This window comes from Ochlerotatus camptorhynchus, unplaced genomic scaffold, assembly GCF_037179485.1.
Source record: "Ochlerotatus camptorhynchus isolate MF236.1 unplaced genomic scaffold, CSIRO-AGI_Acam_v1.1 ptg000015l, whole genome shotgun sequence".
Taxonomy (NCBI): Eukaryota; Metazoa; Arthropoda; class Insecta; order Diptera; family Culicidae; genus Ochlerotatus; species Ochlerotatus camptorhynchus.
The window spans coordinates 1,166,559-1,191,270 of NW_027040507.1; the positions used below are offsets into that span (position 1 = coordinate 1,166,559).

A 24,712-nucleotide genomic window follows, 5' to 3' on the forward strand; every position below is an offset into this window, starting at 1 on the left:
CTCCCGACTACTTGACCTCGGAACACTACCACTGGATTCGTTCCTTTCTAATTGTGGTGGGAGTGCCGATGCGCTTTCCTCGTCAGCTGTAGAATAGTCACGAGCATCATCGTTGTTGTCTTCGTCCTCTTAAAGGTCTGCTTGTTGTTCCATGTTTTCCCCCTCTTGCCCGGTAGCTGGTGATACTTTCTCCGAAATAATTAGTCAACGATCGTCGTTTTTACTTGATCGGGAATGCTGCTTCATTTCACCTAACATCGCGCGCCACAAATATTTTCTTTGATTCTTGGTCCCTGAGCCGGTATCCAGTTGGTGAGTTCCCAAGCATAACGCACTGTTGTCCAGTCGGATCCAGCTTACCCCGCTTTTGTATCACCTGTTCCTTTCTCGTCAACAGGTAAACGACACCAAAGAGCGTGTAGTCGTCCACAAACGAAAGAAATAGCGAAAACCATCAGATGTCACCGAAGTTATCTCCCCACAGACGTCCGTATGCACACACGGCGAATGAGAACGACCAACATTTAAGCTTACTTCACTCATAATCGCCAAAAGTGCAGGAACTCAGCGATGAGTAAATTTGTCTCATGGTTTCCTGTGGAAAACCAAAAAATCTGCCGGAAAATGAGGAAATTGACCAAAATTTTATTCAGTCTCGGAGTAGTACCAATAGACTGAGTGAATCCAATCTCTACTTTTCTCAAATTCGGGAATTTTTCTCTGGAAAATCATGGAAAAACCTGGGAAAACATGAGATAAATTCGCTGAGTTCCTGCACTTTTGGCGATTATGAGTGAACTGAACTCAAATTTGGGTCGTTCTCATTCGCCGTGCACGTTCCAGGGGCCGTCGTGTACTCGTGCCATTGAATGGTTGTCTTATCATCTTGTTTTCAGCACATGCATTGCAAAATTCAGTGCCAACATTTCAAAGGGGCGTAATTGCATTTGTAAACAATGGCTTTAGCCATCGATTTCTCGCGAATAAAAGCTCACTCATGAAAAATAATGACACCAGCAGGTAGAGGAATGTTTTCTCTACCAGCTAGCATTGTTATTTTGAAGAGGTAAGATTTCATTCGCGAGAAATTGATGGCTAAAGTCATTGTTTACAAAAGCAATTACGCCCCTTTGCAATGTTGGCACTGAATTCAGCATTTCCATGTCCATGGAATTTTTAAGTTTCAGCACATTTTTGAAGCTGATCCACGGAGAGCGCTTTTCATCCGCAAATAGAACAGATTGCCCTTCAACCTTGCAACGCCAATAGTTTCATTATCTTTCTTAAGAATTGCAAGATCCGGTATGAATTCGATGTGAACGCCAGCCTTCAACAGCCTTGCCAACGATAGCAGATTGTATTCCAGCTTTTTGACGAAAAGCACGTGTCCGAATGACAACGTGTAACGGTTCTTTCCGACGCACAGCTTACCCTTCACGGTACCTTCCTTGGTAGCTACCAGTACCTCACCATCCTTTGCACTGTCGATGTGCAATGGCTCGTCTAACTTACGGATGTCGTGAAAATAATCCTCACTGCTTACCATGTGACAGCTAGCGCCCGAGTCCAGAATCCATTCGATTTCATCCTGCGCCTGTGCCTCAATTGTTCCGGAAACTAAGGCCACCTCCTTGTCTATTGGTATCTTCGCTACTTGAGCCCGATCGGATTTTCGGGTCGTCCTTTCACCTTGGGACAAGCAAAATTCTTATGCCCAGGCTCTCCACAGTAGTAGCAACAATCAATACGAAACTATGGATTTGAAATTGGCTCACTACTTGACTAGCCTATTGGTCCCAAGAAAATCTATTAACGTACCCCATTCTAGTCGAAATTCTAGTACTACACAATGTTTGTTTTGATTCGCTATGAAAGTTTGACAGATAAAATGAGGGGTTAGTGGAATTTCCTATGTTTCGAGGGGTGAATCGATTAGCTTGGGACCGAAGATAGTACCAGAGCTGAGCCAAAAAGTAGAGCTCGTTTCTTCGGGACTTATCAGTCTTAGAGTTACCTCTATGGTAGTAGCATTTTCCGGGGAATTTAGCTGGTTTTTCACGTTGATTCCTGATCTTGGCCACCAACACCACTTCGTCCATACCGTTCATAGCACTCGAACCGGATTGTCTTCCAGAACGCTTTTCTTCCTACGCTAGAAGGCGTGATTTGACAGTTTCAAGCTTGAGTTGTTGATCGTCCAAATTGTTCATCACCGTGGTAACCACGTCGTAACTAGGTGGCAACGAAATAAACAGTTGACTCACCATGTCGAGCTCCGTGATCGTGGCACCCGCATCTTTCAGCTGTCGACCCAGCTCATCGAATCGACGAAAATGATCCGCCAGGGACGTTTCTTCCTCCATTCGTAGCATGGCCGGATGTACGTCTGGGCAGCAAAACCTTTTTTTCGCGAAGGTATTTGCCAGCGACGTCCACATCCCTTTTGCTGTCTCCTTGTCGCGGATGTATTCCAAATGGCTGTCTGCAACGTATGACACCAGGAGTGCCTTGGCCTTCTCGTTCTTCTCACGGAATCCCAAAAAACTGTCTACGTTGTTTATGAACAGCCCCCTACAACTGGAACGGCTTCTAGAACTTATACTTTACTCTTAGGTAGGGTGTGACTGGGCCCATAACCTATAGAGAAACACGATTTGTATCAGTAATTTAATACTAACTAAATTGCTTAGGGGCTTTTCATAAACTACGTAGACATTTTTTTTTAATTCTTGACCCCCCCCCTCTCCCTGCGTAGACAATTGTCCATACAAAAATTTTAAAATTTGTATGGGTCGTGGATAATTGTCAAACCACCCCCCAACTGTCTACGTAGTTTATGAACAGACCCTTAGTAGTAGTAAAATTATGTTTGTTATGTTATGTTGATTATGGTAGTACATTGATTTATCATTTCAATTGATTAGCCTACCTGGTTCTTCATCTTTGTTTAATTTGATATTCTAATTTAATATTTTCGTTTTTCAACTAGTTTACAGTCAGTGTTCACTCGGCTGTCGACAAAAGCAGGCCACTCTCGATGTGTGCTACGCGATCGTCTGTTTTCTTGGCAGCAACAATTGTGTGGTCCTCCTCATTGTTCTTCATCAGCAGTTCTTTCGGTCGATGCGTCGTCGACTTTGATAAGCAACCGTTTCGTGATGAGTGTGTGAGTGCTGACCACGTTTTGCGTCCATTGCTGCAATGGACGCGCTCTGACCCTCGTTGGCGTACAACAATTTGCCATACAATGAAACTACTAGAAGCGGCTCCAGTTCTGATGGAGGAGGCTTTTTGAATAGCGGAAGATAAAATGTTTATTGTGTTGTACTTTTTGACTATAGTTTTAAGATGTATTGTATAGTGACCAAGAATCCTCGGCTCTGTAAAGTTAATTCGGTTGAGCCTTATCAAATTAATAAACAACTAGTTTACAGAATACCCCTTTAGGGAAGTGTTTTATTTGAATTGAAAAAAGTGATAACCTACCTAACTACGAGTAAAGGGTGATACGGTCAAAATTTGGTCAAGGGAAAACGCGTGTAAATCGGTGAAATCGTTTATTTAAAAAATCAAATTACATTTCTTTTTCAAGTTCAATTAGTATAAAATTCAGGAAAAATATTCAATTAGGCTTCCGCTTTTCCAAATCCGAATTGCCGGGTCTTACGCTTGACCCCTGCCATCAGATTTTGTACAGCCACCTTGTCCGCCTTCTTCGCCGCAGAAAGCCAGTTTGCCTTGAACTGCTGCTCGCCCTTAGCAGTTTTTTTGGTCTTCTTTAGGTTCCGCTTGACAATAGCCCAGTATTTCTCAATTGGGCGGAGCTCTGGCGTGTTGGGAGGGTTCTTGTCCTTGGGAACCACCTGCACGTTGTTGGCGGCGTACCACTCCATGGCCTTTCTACCGTAATGGCAAGATGCCAAATCCGGCCAAAACAGTACGGAACAACCGTGTTTCTTCAGGAAAGGCAGCAGACGTTTATTCAAACACTCTTTCACGTAAATTTCTTGGTTGACAGTCCCGGAAGCTATGAAAATGCTGCTTTTCAAGCCACAGGTACAGATGGCTTGCCAAACCAGATATTTCTTTGCGAACTTTGACAGTTTCATGTGCTTGAAAACATCTGCTACCTTTCCCCTTCCTTTTGCCGTATAAAACTCCTGTCCCGGAAGCTGCTTGTAGTCGGCTTTGACGTAGGTTTCGTCGTCCATTACCACGCAGTCAAACTTCGTCAGCATCGTCGTGTACAGCCTCCGGGATCGCGCTTTGGCCGTCGTATTTTGTTTATCATCGCGATTTGGAGTCACTACCTTCTTGTAGGTCGATAGTCCGGCTCGTTTTTTGGCTCGATGCACGGTTGTAGACGATACACCCAGCTTATTTGCGGCATCTCTGAGAGAGAGGTTAGGGTTTCGCTTGAAACTACCGGCAACTCTCTTTGTCGTCTCAGCGGCTTCCGGTTTTCGATTTCCCCCCGATCCAGACTTCCTGGCTGTCGACAAACGTTCCCCAAACACTTTAATTACATTTGTAACGGTTGATTTGGCAACTTTTAGCGATTTTGCCAACTTTGCGTGCGAGTAGCTCGGATTTTCGCGATGCGCGAGCAAAATTTTGATACGCTGCTCTTCTTGCTTGGACGGCATTTTGACAACTGAAGAGTGAATTCCAAAATCAAAATAGGAGCAACATTCTACACACACACACCTTCAAAATGAGGGGTGTTCAGGTTTTTTAAATGCAAAATTGAAAGAAATACGTCAAGTTGATATTGACCAAATTTTGACCGTATCACCCTTTATAACTTAACCTAACGTGCTAGATCACGTATGATGATTTGACCTCAGACAGGTGTCTCTGAACCTTTCCGGGATGAATACTCTCTGTTCTTCTAATGTCTGAATTCCAGCCAGAAGGTGGATCTCAGAATTTCTAGTTCGCGAGGGACTGTTTAAAATCATCCTAAGAATCTTGTTCTGAATCCTTTGGAGTTTATGGTGATGGCATTTTGCGCAACTCTCCCAGATTGGCAGACCGGACTCGATTACAGGAAGGATGATTTTTTTGTAGACAGCAAGCTTATTTTTCAGGGACAGGGTTGACTTCCTGTTGATAAGTGGATACAACGAACTTATCAAGATGTTGCACTTGGTTTTCGTTTTGTCAACGTGCTGCCGTTCAGGCAGATCTTATTATTCACCGACGGAACAAGTATGGGAGATTTAGAACGTGGAAATATGATGACCTGGGTCTTTGCCACGTTGATACGGATCTTCCAGCAGTTGAAATATTCAGACAGGACGTCCAGGTCTCTCTGAAGTTTGGTAGTCAGAGCTCCAATGACCCTACTCTTGTAGACAATGGATGTGTTATCTGCGAACAGAGACAGCGATCCACCATCAGGGAGAGCCGGCATATCGGAGGTGAACAGGTTGGATAGGATGGGGCCAAGGATGCTTTCTTGTGGAACCCCGGCACCGATGTTGAAAGCATCCGATGTGATGCCATTCAGAGCGACTCGTAACGTCCTGTCTGATAGATAGTTGTCTATTATCTTCACTAGGAAGATTGGATGACCGTACTTCTGCAATTTGAACACGAGGCCATCATGACAGACATAGTCGAACGCTTTTTAAACGTCCAACAACGCCATGGCAGATGTTTTCGAAACTGACTTGTTCCGTCTGAGAATTTTTGTTACTCGAGTCAGTTGGTGGACGGTCGAACGACCTTTCCGAAAACCAAACTGTTCCTCGAGTAACAAGTTGTTTTCATCGGCAGATGTTAGGAGCCGATGGTATACTGCTCTTTCGAACAGTTTTGATAACCCTGAGAGAAGGCTGATTGGTCGATAAATTGAAAGAGAGGACGGATCCTTCCCAGGTTTCCGGATGGGTATGACTTCAGTGGTTGTAGAATCTGGAACTCAAGTGTTGGATGTTGTCGAAACCTGGGGCCTTCATGTTTTTAGATGATTTGATATAGGCCAACAGTTCGTCAGCCGTAATTTCGGATTCCTCTGGAAAAATGTTAGGAATCTGACGAAGATTGGTTGCATTTTCAGCAACCTCAGATTCATGAGGGCTGACGATGTTTTGTCCGAGATTATGGGAGCTGACGAAGTGTTGACCTATCGCGGCAGCCTTCTCTTCAGGAGTTATCAGATGAACCACTGGGTCGCCGAGACGATCCTGTGGGGTCAGTGGGGGAATGGGCCTAGGCTTGTTTTTAAGAATTTTCGCCGGTTTCCAGAAGAGCTTAGCACAATCTGGGAAAGAGCGGATCTTACTAGCAAAATCGTTATATCTGAGACCCACCATCCTGGCCTGAATGTTCTTTGTTAATCGATTACAATTGGTCTTCAAGTTAGGCAGGCCAGTACGCTGGTACTGCCTACGAATGGTGTTACGGAGTCTAATGAGATCTTTGGTAGGGCTGTCAAGGTTCAGAGTGTTACTCACCTGTCTGGATACTGATACGTGTTGTTCCCGGGAAATCGCCTCCTCGATGGTGTGTAGACAACGGTCAACATCTTCCGACGTCGCCGGTTGGACATCGTAGTCGATGGTTGTGTCGACACAGTGTTGATATTGCGCCCAGTTGACTCGATGGTAGTTGCGCCGGGAAGCTTCGAATCGGTTCACCGAGGATCCAACTTCGGCCACCACCGGGTAGTGGTCCGAGCTCAGCTTCTGGAATGCCACAGGTTGCGAGATGTTGTGTCCCATGTTGCTGATGAAGATGTCAATGGTCGCATGGAACCCAGACCGACTCAACCGAGTGGGAGAGTCCGGGGCCAAGATGGTATAGTGGCCCTCTTGCAGGTCTTCATTGAGGATGATGCCGTTTCTATTGCTCCGACCGTTGCCCAAAGCTTGGTGTTTTGCGTTCAGATCGCCAGCAATGATAAAGTTCCCGCTCCTCTGGGTGAGTTTGATGATGTATTTCCCGAGGGCCACTGACGACCCGTCCCTGATGTTGGTTTGCTTGGGGCAGTAGGCCGAGATGATGGTGATTGGGCCAAGTGATGTGCTCACCTCCACTCCGATGGCTTCAATTGTTTTCAGCTGGAAGTTTGGTAGTAGCCGGCAACTGATGTTCCATCTTGCAGCGATGGCCACTCCTCCACCTCCAGAGCACGTGCGATCAAGTCTGACGAGCCGGAAGTCGGGAAGGAATACGTTCAGTTCGGGCTTCAAATGCGTCTCGGTGATGATAGCAATGTCGACCTCCTTGGTGTTGAGGAAATCGAGTAGCTCTCTAGGCTTGTTCGTCAGTGAGCAAGCGTTCCAATTTGCAATTTTTATAGCTTCACGGTCCATACTTGGTGACGAGTGACAAGGCAGCATGAAGCTGTTCAGATCGAGTCTTGCAGGTACGCATGATGATGATGACCTCGGCCACGAGCGTCACAAGTTCCTCCGAGGTGAACGGAGAATCGTCGACAGATTCACCTGAGACAGCAACAGCGTATGATAAACCAGGGGCGGTGGATGAACCTGGAATTGGCTGGGCCGCAGCAGCAGCGAGACGATGCTGAACCATTTAGATACTCGCAGGAATGGTTTGTTGGTTGTTGAGCGGAAGCGGGGCTAGGTTCGGAACATGTCGACGGGGCTGGAGAGCTGGGTATTGGACTTCCGTGAGTACAGGAGGCGAACGATGATTACGGAGGCGACCGAGCTGGTTGTTGATTGTGGTCTTCCGACGGATATTAATGAACTCCACTCGGTTGGGTGTAACGATCAGGAATTTTGCCTGATCCGTAAATCCTTTCTAGGAAACTTAATGGACTCGCCCTTAGGAGAGTCTCAACCGGGCAAATTCACGTTGGGCGCCAATTTGTAGCTAGCCCGGACGACCCGTCTCTAAAACGTGTGGCTTAAGCGCCACTCCACAAGGGAGACCACACGCCCAATGTGAATTTGCCCGGTTGAGACTCTCCTAAGGGCGAGTCCATTAAGTTTCCTAGAAAGGATTTACGGATCAGGCAAGCCAGCTTCCAACTAAACGGCCAAACGGGAATTCCCTATTATCCCCATGGATTCTCACTCAAGAAAGTCACTCAGAGAAACGGTAGAGCTCACGCATACCCTAAAACTCTACGAGAGAGAACTTCTCATCATTGGTCAGTCCCGTCACCTGCCACTAGACGTCTCCCCAATCTGGTAGTGGAATGTACTTCCCACCATTCAAACTCAACAAGAGGACGGGCAACGAAAACTAACACGAACGCGGAGTGATGTCAAACACATTCAAATAATTAAGCTAGGGGGATTTGGAATGGGAAAACAACATTTATTAATAACATGAACGACGATATGGAGTGCCTCTTACTGTTTATTTACATTTGTACAAAGTTCGTTTTATTTCTGTTTCTGTGTGTTCGTTCCTATTCGCTCTCCTACTGTGTGCGGTTTTTCTCTCTCCCTAGCATACTCTTCTTCTCGTTTTGTCTCTCATGTGCTCATGTGCTCAGTGTTATGTGTTGTTGGGTGTCGTCACAAATCGGTAGCTCAGCTCTTCCAAGGCATGTGCTCCTGGTGACAAGATTTGCCGCGTCGAATTACGCGCGCATGCTTTTGGCGGAATTGACGAGTCACGAGTTTCGGCAAATCGTCACGGAACTCGACCCAAATTACATCAGCCTTAGGACTGGCAAAAAAAAACTCCGTGGCGCCCTCAACGGACGCCACACTCCACAAAAAATCAAGATTGGTTGACTCACCAGATGATGGCTTGTTGTAGCTTACGTGGGTTTCGACCAACGGTCACAGTCGATGACCGGATGGCGGGTTCGATGCACTCGGTGTCGCGTTCGATGACCGTAGAGAAAGCGTCACCCCTTTGATGACGGTGGCAAATGGCGGTTCGGCGTTTCACACGCCGATGCGATGGCGGTTACTATGCCGTGCCGGTTTTGATGACGAGCCGGCGCGTGGATCCTGTCCACGTGGAGGTCCCTCGAGCCTCCTCGGACCGATGTGTTGACGGATCGGTCCGCTTCCGGCCGGTTGGCAAATGCCGGGAAATTCCGTCCGACGGGGAGAAGAACGCGCTTGGGTGCGCAATTGGTTGCTGCGGAATGTAGGTACAACACTACAACAGAAAGTTGAACACAAGCACGAGCGCGGACAAAACAGCACATTTAGAGCACACCAAATTACCTTTTTTTTCTTAGCAACTATCTCCTACCGCACAACTCTAATTCACGCACACTTTAGGTTCTAACTAAACTAAAGAACGAACAGAAAAACTTTAATTAAATTAAGTATCCGACATCACTTTAACATAGCCTACTTTTCGCTATACTAACGGACACGAACAAACGCGCACACTTCTAGATTGGTGGAAAGCCACGGACGAAATGGTCGAGCCTGTGAATCCTCAGATTAAGGAAATGTAAGACTCGGACGGACCGGAAGTCCATCTTTTCCCGAAACCCATCGTGTACTTTCGTGAGTTCAAAAACACGAAAGATAACTTGGCCGATAGAAGTGCCGTTGTCTCTTTCCTACCTTATCCATCAATTAAATGGACCCGCCTTAGGAAAGATTTCAGCAAAAATGCTTGTGTCTTCCTACTGCCTACCCTAAGGAATTTAATTCAATAATTTAAACCTATTAAATTATATACAAATTCATGCAAAATTCCTGATCGTTACATGGGACACCCGCGATTGGAGGCTTGGTGGGTTCCAGCGCAGTTGACACACGTTGGCTCGATGTCATCGACTTGCTCGCAGGACGCAGTTGAGTGAGTTCCAGCACACTTGCCGCAGTTTGTCTTCATGTGGCAGTTTTTGGTGCCATGGCCATATGAGAGGCAGTTCATACCAGTGTTGGCAAACTCAGAAATCAATTGATATTTTGCCGCTCTCATGGGCTCGCAAAATCACGCGTGATATTGGAACAAAATATCATGCTTGATATTGATTTTACAAGCTCCTTTGATATAGCGAGACTATTCACAATGTGCATACATCAAGCTGAGAGTTGCCTCGACACAAAAATGATTCCATTTCACATCGTTTTCTTAGAAAGAGAAAGCATAGTTTGTTATCTCTTTTTAATCTTCACCGATGGCAGACGCGGAGGGACTGCTGCAAGCCCTTATGGAAGTTTCGGTTGCATTCGGGTGTAAAGCAAAAATCATTAAACTCAATCTCACCACAGTTTGGTGAGATTTGAAGTTTGTGAGTGTTGTTAGCTTGATATTCCGAGCTGTGATATCACAGCTTGCAAAATCAACTGCAGTTGTTTGCTTGTTGATTTTTGTCTACGAAAATCAAGCGTGATCTTGGGCGTTGGTGAGATTTGATATTTTGATATTTTCCCAACACTGGTTCATACACTGCGTACATCACGATGTTGGGGTTTGTAATGCTCCCAGCTGATGATGATCTGAAACAGGTCCCGGATTTTGGATCTCAGAGCTGCAAGACTGGTGGATCCCTTCGTGAAATGCACCAGGAACAACTCACGGAAGCTGGTGTTCTGGTTGGGACGCCGGTTCATCGGGTACACTGCCTCAGGCTTGAGCCCAAACCGCTCCAGCTCGGATTTCACCACAGTCACCTCCAACGACGGTAATCAACGCAAAACCACCTTCAGTGGCTTGCTCGATGGCAGATCATGCGTGAAGAAGTCCACGTTGTTGTCCTTCAGGAAACATCCTATTTGTTTGTACTCCTCCAGGCTGGAGCACATGATTTTGGTACCGATGCTGCAAAGCTTGAAGCGAGGCAGCAGCTTGTGTCTTGCCAGTTCGGTACCCAGCTTGGCAACATCCTTCACCGGCGTGAAAAGCGTGGGAATCCTCTCTCTTTTAGCAATGGGAACGGCGTCGCGCCCCTTTGCCCGTCAAACTTGGATTCCTTAGCAACAATCACATAGATGAAGACCAACTAACTAATTTTTTCCTTGTTTCACGATCATCCTCGGTGGACAAAGCCGAATCTTGTCACTATCAACAAGGCATAAATAGTAACAAGGACTAAGATGTGTTCCTTGGATTACTGAAAAATTCTGATCCCCTAGTTTGAAGTATTCAGGACTAGGAATCGGTGGTAGATCTTACATCCCGTTACGCACCACGAAAAAGTGATCTACCCACGTTACGGGGCAATAGTAATAGTTGTGTTAGTCAGTCGGTTTATTTTTAGTTCAGGATTCGCTGTGGTAAGTGATGCAATTCGTTAAAGCAGGTATTTGCTTTTTTCATTAAAGTGTGTTGGGAATTTAACTGGTGATGTAAACATCCATGTATGCAAATATTCATGCATGTTTACGTAAACCAGCAAACCAGCCAGAAATTTTGCTAACAAAGATGAACGGTTGCATACAATATGGATATCTCATGACATGTCTCATAAATTTATACGATCCATAATGTAATCGTGTAACAGAAATTTAAACTATTTTTTCGAACTGTGCATGGTGAGAAATGTGAGAAGCGGGGCACACTAAGCTACCAAATCTCGTCAATGCCAGCGGATAAGTCTGAAAGTTTTAGAACCATAGTTTACCAAACCGACAGTGCATACCGTGTAAGCTGATACTCGATGGGAGGTGGGTATCGCAGAATCGTGCACCACACAAAAGCGATCAGTTGAGCAACCACACCATTCGTTGGGGAGGAATATCTCAGAACGGAACCCCGTCGTTAAACAATCGTATTATGGATTTTCACACACTTCTCGATATTTAGTGCTCCATCACAGCGAGAGGAGTCTCGCAAAGCATAATTTCTAGTCGTTTATGTACCTACATCAACATCACTTTGCCACCCACCGGCAGGCAATTAGTTTTCCGTGCGTCAAAACATTGGAACCTCAGTGAACCTCGCTCAGTGGGTGGCGGAGATCCACATGTGGAAGAGAAAATTTCGCTCTCTTTCTGCTCTCACCGTTAGGAAAGTGGGTTGAGCGATGAGTTACCTCTCCGTTCAGCCGCTGTCGGGAAAATGAGCTCCCTCAGCTGACGTAGTTGTTGTTGGCGACCGACGAAGCCGATGACGACGATGTTTTGTGCGAAGAAAAGACCGTGCACGGAGGATGACATAGTACGAAGAATGAAAAGTCATCTCAGTATCTCGGTGACATCCATTCTTTGCGGAGCATAATCCTGATCGAGGTCCCAAAAAGAGCGTCTCGCGTCACGCCAAAGTGAACCAACGGGCGGAAGCTAACGGGATGTGTTGAATGTCAGAAGAAATTTTAATTAAATAATACTCCGGTGACCACATCGTCTGCTGGACCTGATTTACGATCCGGCACGGGAGGGGGTGGGTGGATGAATGGTATAGTACAAATATTTTCATTTCCGAGTGAGTGTCCCGCGGGGGTCGCGAGGGAAAGTGTGGTGAAACGTTGTCATGCGACTGTGAGCATTGGCCGTCTTCGCAAGGATTAGCACAGCTTTGAGGAGCCGAAGGATGATGGATACATTTCACGCAAGGCGCACCAGCTGCAAAATGCAAGTGACAGCCGGAAGTTTTCGAGAGTGATAAGCGGTGACAGTCCACCCGAGCAGAGTTCAAGGGACGCGGATAATACGATTTAGTAACGAATAAAAATAAATGGAAAGTATAAAAGTGAATTTATGTGAAAAGTGAACGGCGACAGGAAGCGAGAAAAAAAAATTAGAATTGAAAAATCTGCTTGACGTGCGCGTGTGACATAGAATCGCTCTGGGGCATGTTCGACGTTTGATCACGTTCTCGTGGCGGTGCCGAAAAGGGAATCCCGATGTGATGGGTTAGTGGCAGTTATTTCGCTCGGAAGTTATGAAACGTTCAACCGATTGCTGGAGGCAATGAATGATTGGATTAACGCCAGGCCAGCGGAAATAGAAAAGCATTTTCGGGCGGTTATGTGTGAAATAGCGGGAGTACATTCAATCCCATTAGCAGCAACGGCGGTAGTCAGTTGAAAGTGCGGTGCGAGTGAATCGAAAAAGAAGCCACATTATAAATAAAGGATTAAATCCGACTGAGTTTCGAGTGCCAGCCGAAGGGACTGCCGCAGAAATTTCCCGGTAGCGGAGGTGTTCGATAGAGCGTTAAGGATTTATTGCCGCAGTGTTGCCGCAGAAGGATTCTCGAATACAAAGGTAAGAAGCTTTGTGGCATTTGGCACTAACCAGGCAGGGCAGCATTTCGGTTCGAATGTGGAATGGTTTGCGTCAGAAGTAGGAGGGAGCTGTTAAATTTGAGCTTTTGGAAGATTCCCCTTTCCGAGGGTCGGTGTTGTTTCTTTGATGTGGGTTGCTGGGCGGTAGGATGATTTGGCTTAGCCACTGAGCCATAAATCACAATTTGGGCAGAAACTTTTGACTGCGGATGGCTTCCGGGAACTTTAACGATGATCTTGCGAGAGAAGGCTGGCAGGATGAGTTGTTTATAGCATGAGTTGAATGTGTTTTGCAGGAGGTTGGTTTATGCACATTTGCTGTCGACGTATAATTTGAGTTAGCTAGTCGCTATTATGCATCCAACGGGGAAATGTAAAATTCTATTACTGATTTGCATGAACAGTATGCATAATTTGCGATGTTTCGCGACATGAACAGATGCTGTAATGTGTAATTTTACGTTAGCTTATTTTTAGAACTAAGTTTGTTTTCCCAAATACATTGCGACTAGAAAATACTCTCGTGAAGGTTTGATAAAAAAAATATGCGTTCTGGAAAACCTGCAAGAACTCAATACATTTGTTGTATGAAATATATGTAGAGGATGTCCGTACATTGTAAGACAAATTTATTTTACGTGTGGAGATGAAATAGTCATGAGCATCACTCTTGACTTCCATCGCTGATTTTTCGTAAACGATCATTCAAACAAGCAAAGTAATATCACCACCGAACAGATGAGATAATCCCCCATCTAAATATTGGTAATATGAATTTGTATGATTCAATTGTTATAAGCGAGATATTGACGATGGAAGTCAAAAGTGACAGTTACGTTACATCGAGGTATACCTGTAATATGATTGTTCCTCTGTCATTCTAAGCGCTCGATAACGAAATTTTACATATATTCGATGCTTTATTGTTTGGTCGAAGATTTTCCTCGTAATTCTCTTGACTTCATTACAACCTATGCCCTTGTCTCACTACTCTCCAATCAACCTTAGAAAACCCCCTTTGCAGCTTATTGGCTAAGAAGATGGCAACGGGCATGGGATGATATGGATGATGCTGCTCATCATCATCATCGTCATCGTAACGAATGTAACCGCTATACAACCATTTATCAATTACCTTGGTTATATGTCGGAAGAGCAAAAGGGTGGAACGTTAAGAGCGTTTCCAAGAGAACGTTTCAACTTGCTGCCAAGTGGCATAATGGCACCGATTTTCAAGGAAAACTGGCCTTGAGAGGTACGGGGTAGATTTTCTTCTGTGTTTTTTTTTTTTCGGTATATGTGCGGCTCATTCGAGGGTTTGTTCATGTGAAGTACTCTTGAACTATTTTAAAAGCATAAGTGTTCCAACTGGTTTGATTGACGTGGATCCTACTCAGTGTCAGTGAATGCTCTGTTGACACAATAGAATTGGTACCGATGGCAACCGGTCGACAGAAATAAGCTCTCTGTGTGTTGCACACCACATACGGTGAATTTAATCCTCTCTGTTAGATTTCATTCGCTTTGTTCTGCCTTTTAAGATCTGATTTAAATCATCTTTGTTCGAGAAACGGCGCCGGTGGTGTAGTGGTAAGCGTGATTACCTCTCACTCCAGCAGGCCTGGGTTCAATCCCAGTCGGCGCCGCCGGGATGTTCTGAGGCATAACATCTCTGATCACGCCTTCCTTCGGATGGGAAGTAAAGCCGTTGGTCCCCGGTTCATGAGTTGATGGGTCGATAGGTAGGGTCCAGGTGTGGGAGCTGCCTTCCTGGCACGTCGGTAGCATTGGTGCTCAGCACGGAAAACAAGATCGACGGAAAAAACAAACCAAAGGAAAAAAAAATCTTTGTTCGAGCATTACTACATTTAGAATTTCAAGGTCTCAAAGTATTATTGCTAATGGTTTTTAAAAATGTCCTGAAAAATATCAACACAATCGATAGGGTAGGTGAGAACTCGGATGATATATGCAATTTGTTTGCAAATTTCTTCCAAGAAATCTATACTACGTTTTCAGAAGAGGACCGTGACCGTGAATATTTTGAATCTTATTCATAATTTACAAGTGACATCAGCGTAAGTCAAAGCAAGGTTCATGATATTTTAAAGGGTTTAAACAATTTAGATGCATCTAAAGGTCCTGGCCCTGACGGTGTTCCGCCAGTTTTTATGAAAGCTTTAGCAACTGAACTTACTGCTCCATTATTTTGGATTTTCAATATGTCACTGAAATCCGGAAACTTCCCTAAAATATGGAAAAACAAGTTTTTAGTGCCTATCTTCAAATCGGGCAAAAAATCTGACATACGTAATTATCGTGGTATAGCTATTATCTCTTGCATTCCGAAACTTTTCGAGGCGATTGTGAATGAAAAACTCTTTCTTCAAATTAAAAACAGAATAACTACTATGCAACATGGCTTCTTTAAAGGCCGTTCAACAACTAAGAATTTGCTCGAATTAATTAATCATTCCTTGAATGCAATGGATAACGGAAACCATGTAGAAGTGTTGTATACAGATTTCAGCGAAGCGTTTGATCGAATTGACATACCCATGCTTCTTTTTAAACTTCAAAAAATGGGAATTCATTAAGCACTCCTCAAGTGGCTTGAATCATATTTAACTGACTGCCATCAAATAGTAAAATACAAAGGAAAGACATCAAATCCTGTTGATGTCACTTCTGGAGTTCATCAAGGCTCCCATTTAGGACCGCTTTTATTTATTCTCTTCGTCAATGACATATCTTTCATTATTAAGAAATTGAAAGTTTTAATCTATGCTGACGACATTAAACTTTTTATGGAAATAAAATATGCCAAAGACATCATCACATTTATAGAGGAAATACAGATATTCCATACTTGGTGCCAAAAAAGTCTGCTACAATTAAATATAAAAAAATGTAACTCAATTACCATCAGTAGAAAACGAACCCTACCGATATAACAATCACTTTAGGAAACCATATCGTAGAAAAGTGTGATAGAGTCAGGGATCTAGGTGTTATTTTGGACTCAAAACTTACTTTCACCGATCATTATAACACAATTATTAACAGAGCTAACAACATGCTTGGTTTCATAAAACGTTTCTGCTATAACTTTCACGATCCGTATACGATAAAAACATTGTACATTGTATATGTAAGATCGATATTAGAATATTGCAGCATAGTTTGGTCTCCTTTTTCAATCACACACGAAGAAAGAATAGAGTCCGTTCAAAAGCAGTTTCTATTGTATGCACTCCGCAAGTTAGGTTGGACTGTATTTCCTCTGCCATCTTACACAGCTCGGTGTATGCTCATAAATATCCAAACATTAAAAGAGCATAGCAAATTTGCTATGATTTCTTTCGTAAACGATATCGTATCACATCGCATTGATTCTATAGAACTATTGTCATCCTTAAATTTATATACACCATCTAGGCATTTACGAAATAGAAATATATTTGCTACAAATCGTCATCGTACGAATTATTCCAAATTTGGACCCTTGAACCAAATGATGGATACATATAATAAGCACTGCGATAACATTGACTTTACAATGACAAAAACCAAATTAAAGCAATATTTTAATTCCTCGCATAACGTCAGCTAGAAATAATGTTTTAACTTGTTCTCAAGACATATTATAAAAAAATTGACAAAATTGTGTAAACATAGCTCTTAAGACAACAATTGTTAAACGGTCTACACTGATTGACAAAAAAAAAAAAAAAAAAAAAAAATAATAAAAATCTCAAAAACGCCTTTTCGGTAAGTTTTGAACTCAGTTAGGTTCAAGCTCTCGCCGCGACCAGATGTTCTGTAATCGAGCCCCGTGTTAAATAGTTTTCGGTTTCACTCTTTCCACACTTCGGTGTGTGAAAAATCTTAGCGTCAATTACTGACGACAATCTCGCTGTCCGCATATCGTATGCACTTCCCTGCGACAATGACATCTGTGAGAACTCGTGAAAATACCTTCAAGGTACTCCTATCCACCTTCGCAAAGCGTCCATCGTTCGAAGAACTACACTTGTTTGTGTATCAAACTCTCGGGTTGCGACTAGACCTGTGCGCCGATCAAAATATTTTCGGCGGGCGGCGTCACGCCGTTTGCTTTCGGTGGCGGCGGTGTGGCGGCGTGGGTTGGCGTGAGTTTATTTTTAATGATTTAGAAAAAAATACTTTTCAAACTAATCCCACATGTACAATAAATGCTACCCACATATGAGTTCAGATTACTCAAAATCGCTAAAACGTAGGTTTTGCGACACTTTCCCGGGAAAAACTTCTTGAATATGTGGAAAATTTAAGAAAATTTTACACATGTTTAGAAGTGCACTAGTGGAACGACTACAACTACATTCAGTTTTCCTCATATTCGAGATTTTCCTCGGAAAAGCGTCGGAAAATTGACTCATTCTATGGGTGAGCTACGTTTTCGCGAATTTGAGTAACCTGAACTCAAATATGAGTTACTCTTACTGAATTTTGAGTCGTTCTCATTGGCCGTGCATTCAGAATTTGTTTGGAAAAGTAAGTCAAGTGCTTATTTACATTTGCAGGGGGTGGAGTCGTATAGCAAAGTGTAAGCAACCTTTTTATTAAGTATAACAAAAGTACGTTATGTAGAGGTGGATAGTATTGAAAAGTAATCTTTTATCATTTGTTGAGCATTACACGTAATTTATATGTTGATAGTGATAAATGATGTGCTTTTATTACTCTGATGCATATTTGAATATACGCGCATTGTAGTCATATAACTTTTGTTTATGTAATTGAAGATGAAGTCTTTCGGATATACGTAGAATCACACGCACAACTTGGACCTGATAGAGATTTAAAAAAAAGGTCAAATTTCAGCGTGTTGTTAATAATAGTACCTTATTCACCTTTATGTAAATCCGATCCTCGTCAGTAGCCCAGTGATTATTGCACAATTCTATTTTTGCAAATGCTGTAATTGCCATGAATTAAGAATGTTTTATCCACATTCTTATGGTGGATGCCTGACCGACGTGCAGATACGGTCAGCCCAGCTATGTTAAAAACTCGTTCACTTGGTGTGCACACACAATACCTTTCGCGAGACCTTGCGAACCAAGGCTGCCAAGCTTTCTAATTTTCCAAAAGCAGAGAATATCTCCATCTACAACGTTGTTCGGGTATGACGTAGCCAAATATGCGGTGCACTCTTTCTCGATGACAGAGGTCACACTATCTTCAACGTTTGACTGCTTCATAGCAAGACTGAGCAACGAGGAAGATGAGTTAGAAGGAAGTTCATCGCATTTATCTGATGTAGTTACCGATTAGAAACCCATTTGAATATTCGTTTTTTAATGATGTTCGTACAATAAATTCATACCATATAGTGCGTTCAAGAAATTGGTAATCGAGCGTTCATCCAAAGCACTTTTAATGCATTTCAGGTTCATAAATCGAGGGTCAAGTAAAGTCGAAATCAAAATTAGGTCCTTAACAGGAAACTTTCGATTCAGATGCTCCTTCATCCCCAGATTCATGTGTGTCATGGCAAGCTAGTCCTCATTTGTTTCACTGATATAAGCTTCAATCTCAGATCGCAGGAGCATGGCAATGTTAACTGTTGCATTCTTTTCAGCAGACAACAGGGTTACTATAATCTGTAAACCAAAACGGAATTTTACTACAATCTTTTCGCCACCATTATGTCACCATGTTTTAGAAACAGACTAGAGTAAAATCACATTGGAACTAAAATGAAACTTTTCACACTAGACGTTCGCTACGTGATCGACTTTTAACTGGCACGTTTTTAACTTGTCCGCTAACTGAGACAATTTTTCAGTTGAAGTACATTTTCTGCCAAAATGATGCAATTTCAAAATGTCAAGATTAACTGGATGAACACTGATGCTTTTTAAATGCATTTCAATTAGTGAATTCCGTTCGTTAGGTGAAAATCAAACATTATTTTCTCAGCTATCGAATGTCTAGTGTATCAGTAAACAAACATCTGATCTTCAATGCACTGATTGGATAGTAATTTTCAAACCCTTTATGGTCACCAATCGGTCAGATGGAACTTATTAGTAGGCTTAGTTGCTAGAGATATAGCAACAATAGTTTACAATTGTAGTTTCAGAACCACGACTTAAAAAAAAACTCACCTCAAACGGCTCAAGAAAGTTTCGAAAGTATTCAACTAGCGCCCACTAATGTGCTGTGAATATGAGATCGTGAGACGGTTCAATAAAGCATTCACGCCAGCTCTATTTAGTTCGAGACTTTTCATCATATTACGTAAGTAATGCTAACGTGTTACGCTGATTGTTTTAAGTGTTGGGGCTTATTTAGGTCCTCGACGGAACATTGACATTCGTTTCACACAAACTCGGAAGTTGAGCATTTAGCTCCTCCTCCATACTAGATAACGGGTTTTGCTCATCCATATCAAGTCAATCTCCAGATTCTTCGATATCGGTTAAGATGTGTCTGTTTATTTTATCCATTTCGACTTACAATTCCGGACCTCGGTATCACCCGGCCTCTTCTTAGCCTCTGACATGCACAACAAGCAGATCACTTTCTCCTTCAATATATGTATTTTCATGTCACTCTTTCCAAGTTTCACTTTAAAGGTTTTTTCCTCTCGAAGTATCAATCGACAGAAAATTCAAGGGAATTTTATTTAAATTCAAATTCGACATCGCTGAAGTCGTCGTGAATGGAAACAAAACCTCCAAAAATCAAATGCGTAAAGACGAGACCGATGCGCAGGATCTATAGGTGAGGCAGAAGGAAACGTAAGTCGACTGTTTCATTCATCCGGTGTTCTCGTCGGATCGAGAGAAAGAAAGAGTCGACTAGTTTCCTTCTGCCTCACCTGTAGATCTGGCCGTTCTTGCTCATCGAGACGAAACCAGTGAACTGAAATTTTTGACGTTTGATCAGCGCACCAAAACGCAATCTCGTACAAGTACGAGCAGAAGGACAAATAGTGGTTCGTCCCTGTGTGCTAGATAGAGCAAGTGCGAACAAACGTCAAAAAACTAATAGCGAATTCGTTTATTATTCAGTTCCAATCTGGATCGGGTGTCAAAATTGGGTCTGCTTGTTTTCTGACAAACCTCAGTTTGCTCATTTGTTTTTAAAACCCAGCTCCGGTTGAGGTTCGCACTGCCAAAAAGTTCGGTTTCGCACTGATAATAAACGAATTCGCTATAAATGACGCTAAATAGTTGCCTCATACAGGCTTGTTTGAGGTTACTCAAACATGAGTCCGACATTTTCATTTTCATAACTTCTTTCGAAACGTCAAAGCATGAGTAGTTGAGATTTCTGAATATGAGCAACATTGACTCAACAATAAATAAATAAAGGTGGATCTCAATTTTGAGATTTCAGCACATTTGTTGACTCAAAAAGAAACAAACTGGAATTGTGAGCATGCTTGAAAAATCTCATTACAGCTAAAACGCCACTCTTCAAAATTATGAAACTATGAGATATAATAATAATAATATTTTTTTATGTAAGATGCAAGAAGAGAAGGTAAAGTTTGTATAGGACACATAAAACCTGTCAATTTTGCATTCACTGGGTCACAATTAGCTATTTTAGCTGTAATGAGATATTTCAATGAGTGAATACCCTTCGTTATAACTAATAGGTAATTGCGACCCTCTGGAAGTGACATTGACAGGTTTTATGTGTCCTACATAAGCTTTACCTCCTCTTCTTATATCTTACATATAAAAATTTTTATTTCAATATCCCATAGTTTCGTAATTTCTAAAAGTAGCTTTTTAACTGTAATAAAATTTTTCAGCCCTGATTGTGAGAATGTAAAAATACGAAGTTTTTCTTTCCGTCGTAGAAGAAAATTTGAAAATTTCGAAAGAATTCATTCGAAAATGATGCAAATTGCAGCCGCCGTGGATGCAGAAACGTACCGCAAAATAATTGGTAATTGTTCTGCATTTTGTTTTGTTTGATGCTTGATTTAACTGATTTTCAGTTTATGGTTTATTAATCCTAAAGAAAAAACGAAAAGACACGAAATATTTGCCCATTTGTGTATTTTTGACTCATTTCCCTATATTTTGGATTCTATGGAAATGAGTAGAAATAACTTATCAACAAGTACCTCGCCATTTTACTCAAAATTTATTTCTGGCTATATTACTAAATTTAGAGTAGATCCGGTTGTAATGAAATTGAGTGAGTTTTCACTAAATTCTGAGTAGCCATGAACGAGCGTGCACACACGTTCTAATTGCAACGCGTTCAAGATGGATTTTACCGAAGAGGTGTTGCGGATTTATCATCGGCGTGACATAAATTTATTCGGCGGCGTGAACAATTTTACTGCGGCGGCGCGCCGGTTCAATTTCATTGGCGGCGGCGGCGTATGAAAATCGTCGGCGGCGGCGGCGTGGCGTGGCGGCGCACAGGTCTAGTTGCGACTCGACCAAGTACTGCGTCTTCAAATGAACCACGCACAAAACTGCGTGCATGTCAAGTGCATTGACCTAAAAACAGCCCAGGACACGGTGATTCATCATGACGAACGACATGAGCTGGAGGTCTAGTCTAGTCTAGTCTAGTCTACACATACACAGCCAGTACTTGAAAGAATCCTGGAAAATGATACATCTATCATTTTTCTTGTCATTATTAATGCCTGCTGCACATCAAGGATGTGAAACAAACAATAAAGCGGCCAGGCCTACTGTGTAGCGTTTAGTTAATTTTTGTGGAAGTGAATGTTTACCATGTCTACTTAATAAGTATAGACAGTGGTTAACATTTAATCCACAGGTAATCAAAGAGCGGGGACATACCGTACCAACCGCTCCGTATGCAGGATTTGAAAATAGGCTATATAAATCGTTGGGAGTGACAGAGCTAAGAAAGTTAATGTACACTCCTTGGTTGTCCGATCTCCTGGGATGGAACACAGGTATTTACCCCTTGTGTTCGAGCGTACAGTCCTCCCTCCGTACAAGCGTGGACGGCACCGCCCACCCACTGCCATCCCTCAATCGATCCAGCCGACCTCAGTCGAAGGACAACAGAGAGCGGTGTGCGGACGTAACCTATACGGAGGGAATGCTGTATTCGCCTAGGTTATAGCGCCCTTGCTCGCTACCATTTTCTTCTAGCGGTTGGGACCTGAGCACTAACTCTTGTCCTAGCCCTATATGACATATGGTTATAGCGCCATTACTCGCTTTCTGAAAAGAGAAGAAGGGAAGGGAAGGAGAGGAAAAGGACTTGGAAAAGGAAATGCGGAATTCCTTTCCTCATTAGTATTTGTATCGTCAACTTTTATGAAAACTATATAAATCATTTTTCCTTGGTCAGAGGTATTATTACGACATTTGAATAAGATTGTCTTATCATTTGTTATTCAAAATTTAATGTTATAATGATCAACATAGCTTTGGATTATCCAATATAAATCGGTAACACTGTCCTGCAACCGATGATTTTTCTAATCCGAAAACTAAAAGTTACGAAAAAGCACTGATGCCTTCATTAAGTTCCACTTTCACGCGACGTTCAATGGTTAAACAAGTAAACAAGTTATTAAAATGAAATCACGTTCCCGAAAGCAGTCAACAATGTATCTTAAACCGGATCAAGCGTGCGCCCTATTTTTCTAAACATTCCGACGCGTTCCGCCCAATATCTATCAATTACGTTTTTCTACAATAGTAGCCTGGGATAAATCCTAATTCGACCGACACGTGTTTGTTGAAAAATTATATTCTGCCTAATATCAGTAGTCAGTAGTCATTAGGAAACCTGTTACTATATTACCACATATATATCCTTCTTTCATGAATTTGTTTTACGAACATGATCTAACACAACCTTTTTCTATGACAAAACTATATTCTGATAAAATTGGATCATTGCCTAGACCATCTATTGAAACTAAAGAACAAAACAATTGGCCATAAAATCTACCTGTAACCATTTTTTATGACTTATGAGTTTGATCTCTGGAGTTCGAAGGTGATAGCTTTACCGGATACCCATTAGCCCATTTCAAGATCGCATGCTTCCGAAGATTTTGCTTACAATAAGCCCCGCTCCGGTACAGTATCGATGCTGATAATGTACTGAAACTTTCTATAAAACAGTAGCGCAAAATTTGATTGACGCGTATTTAATGATTTAAAAAAAAATATTTACGATAGAATTACCACAAAAATTAAGGAACGAGCTCACCAAATTAGTATCCAGAAAAGAACGGCACGGCTTAACAGGGTTTAACCAATGGGAATCTTTTCTTTCCATGCTGATTTCACGGTATAAATCACTATGACGAACGACATGAGCTGGAGGTGAACAAAAAGAAGTACAAGGTGCGACTTCAGATGGATGATGGGGGTGTGGAAATTAAAGTCATGACCTGTCTGAAAACGTGACGAAGGACGAAATGATTGCTGCCTTAAAGCAGTTCGGCGATGTATTGAGCACCAAAGAGCAAAACTGGAGCGAAAACTTTGTCGGCAAAGGGACCGCTTCAGGAGTTTGGGTCGTCAAGATGAACTTGCGGCGACACATCAGATCATTCATCACCATCCAAGGAGAACAAACTTTGGTGACTTATCGAAACCAGCCTCAAACGTGTCGACATTGCCAGAATCAGTCTCATCCAGGCAGTACATGCGTCGAAAATAAAAAAAAAACTGCTGGGACAAAAGGTTGACCTCGAAAGCCGCTTGAAACGATCAAACGGTCCAGGTCCAAGCACACAAGGAGCAAACACTGGGTCATCACTGGCCACTTTTGCAGATGTGTTGAACAATGAAGCTCCACTGGCTCCAACACCTCCGTTCCCTGCAATAGGCAAGTCACTCGAACGACCAAGCCAGCAAATTGTCTCCTCCGTTTCATCAGATGCTCTCATGGCCCCCTCGACCAGCATCACAATCATTCCAACAACTACGACTTCAAGTGCCGTGGAAACAACCGAGCACGATCACGAAATGGATCAAAACGGAATGGGGAAAACCAACACCAACGAAACAACCGTGGACCAACAACAGGAGACGATAACTGGAGAGCGATCCACCCAACAGCTGCCAAATGCTGAGAGGACCAGCAATGTTCAACTGCTAGCTCTGGTGATGTAAGTACCTTCAAAACTCCAGCGATTCCGTCGCAATCCCAACCCCCATTGAATCAACCACAGGCTGCTTCACCTTCCCTCCTATCCCTTTCCGAAAGCGAAACTAACGACTCTGCCAGCGAAAACAATCCGTTTCGAACAGTGAAGCGAGAAAGAGGCCGTCCGAAAAAAACAACGGATCAATTCTCCTCTTTCACAGACAAACCCAACCACTAATTCGAAAATCTGATTCCCCCCGTAACCTAAATGTGCCCTCCACTAACAAGCTACAATATAGGTAGTATTAACACCAACGCTATATCCAATACAAACAAAATCCAATCGTTGTATTCGTTTATTCACCTGACTGACCTAGACATTGTTCTCCTCCAAGAAGTAGAAAACTCTCATTTGTGCATCCCAGGCTTCAATGTCATTACTAATGTGGACATTGCCAGAAGAGGGAC

General features: G+C 42.8%; 1 protein-coding gene across 1 annotated transcript in view; it reads left to right on the forward strand.

Annotated features, from left to right (window-relative positions):
• Positions 1–12,152: 12,152 nt before the first annotated feature.
• LOC135702002 (zwei Ig domain protein zig-8-like) overlaps positions 12,153–24,712 on the forward strand; it is a 213,237-nt gene continuing 200,677 nt past the window's right edge. Inside the window, exon 1 of the mRNA XM_065222952.1 lies at positions 12,153–13,112. The gene's annotated coding sequence lies outside the window, so the exon portion shown is untranslated. The remainder of the gene's footprint in view (positions 13,113–24,712) is intronic.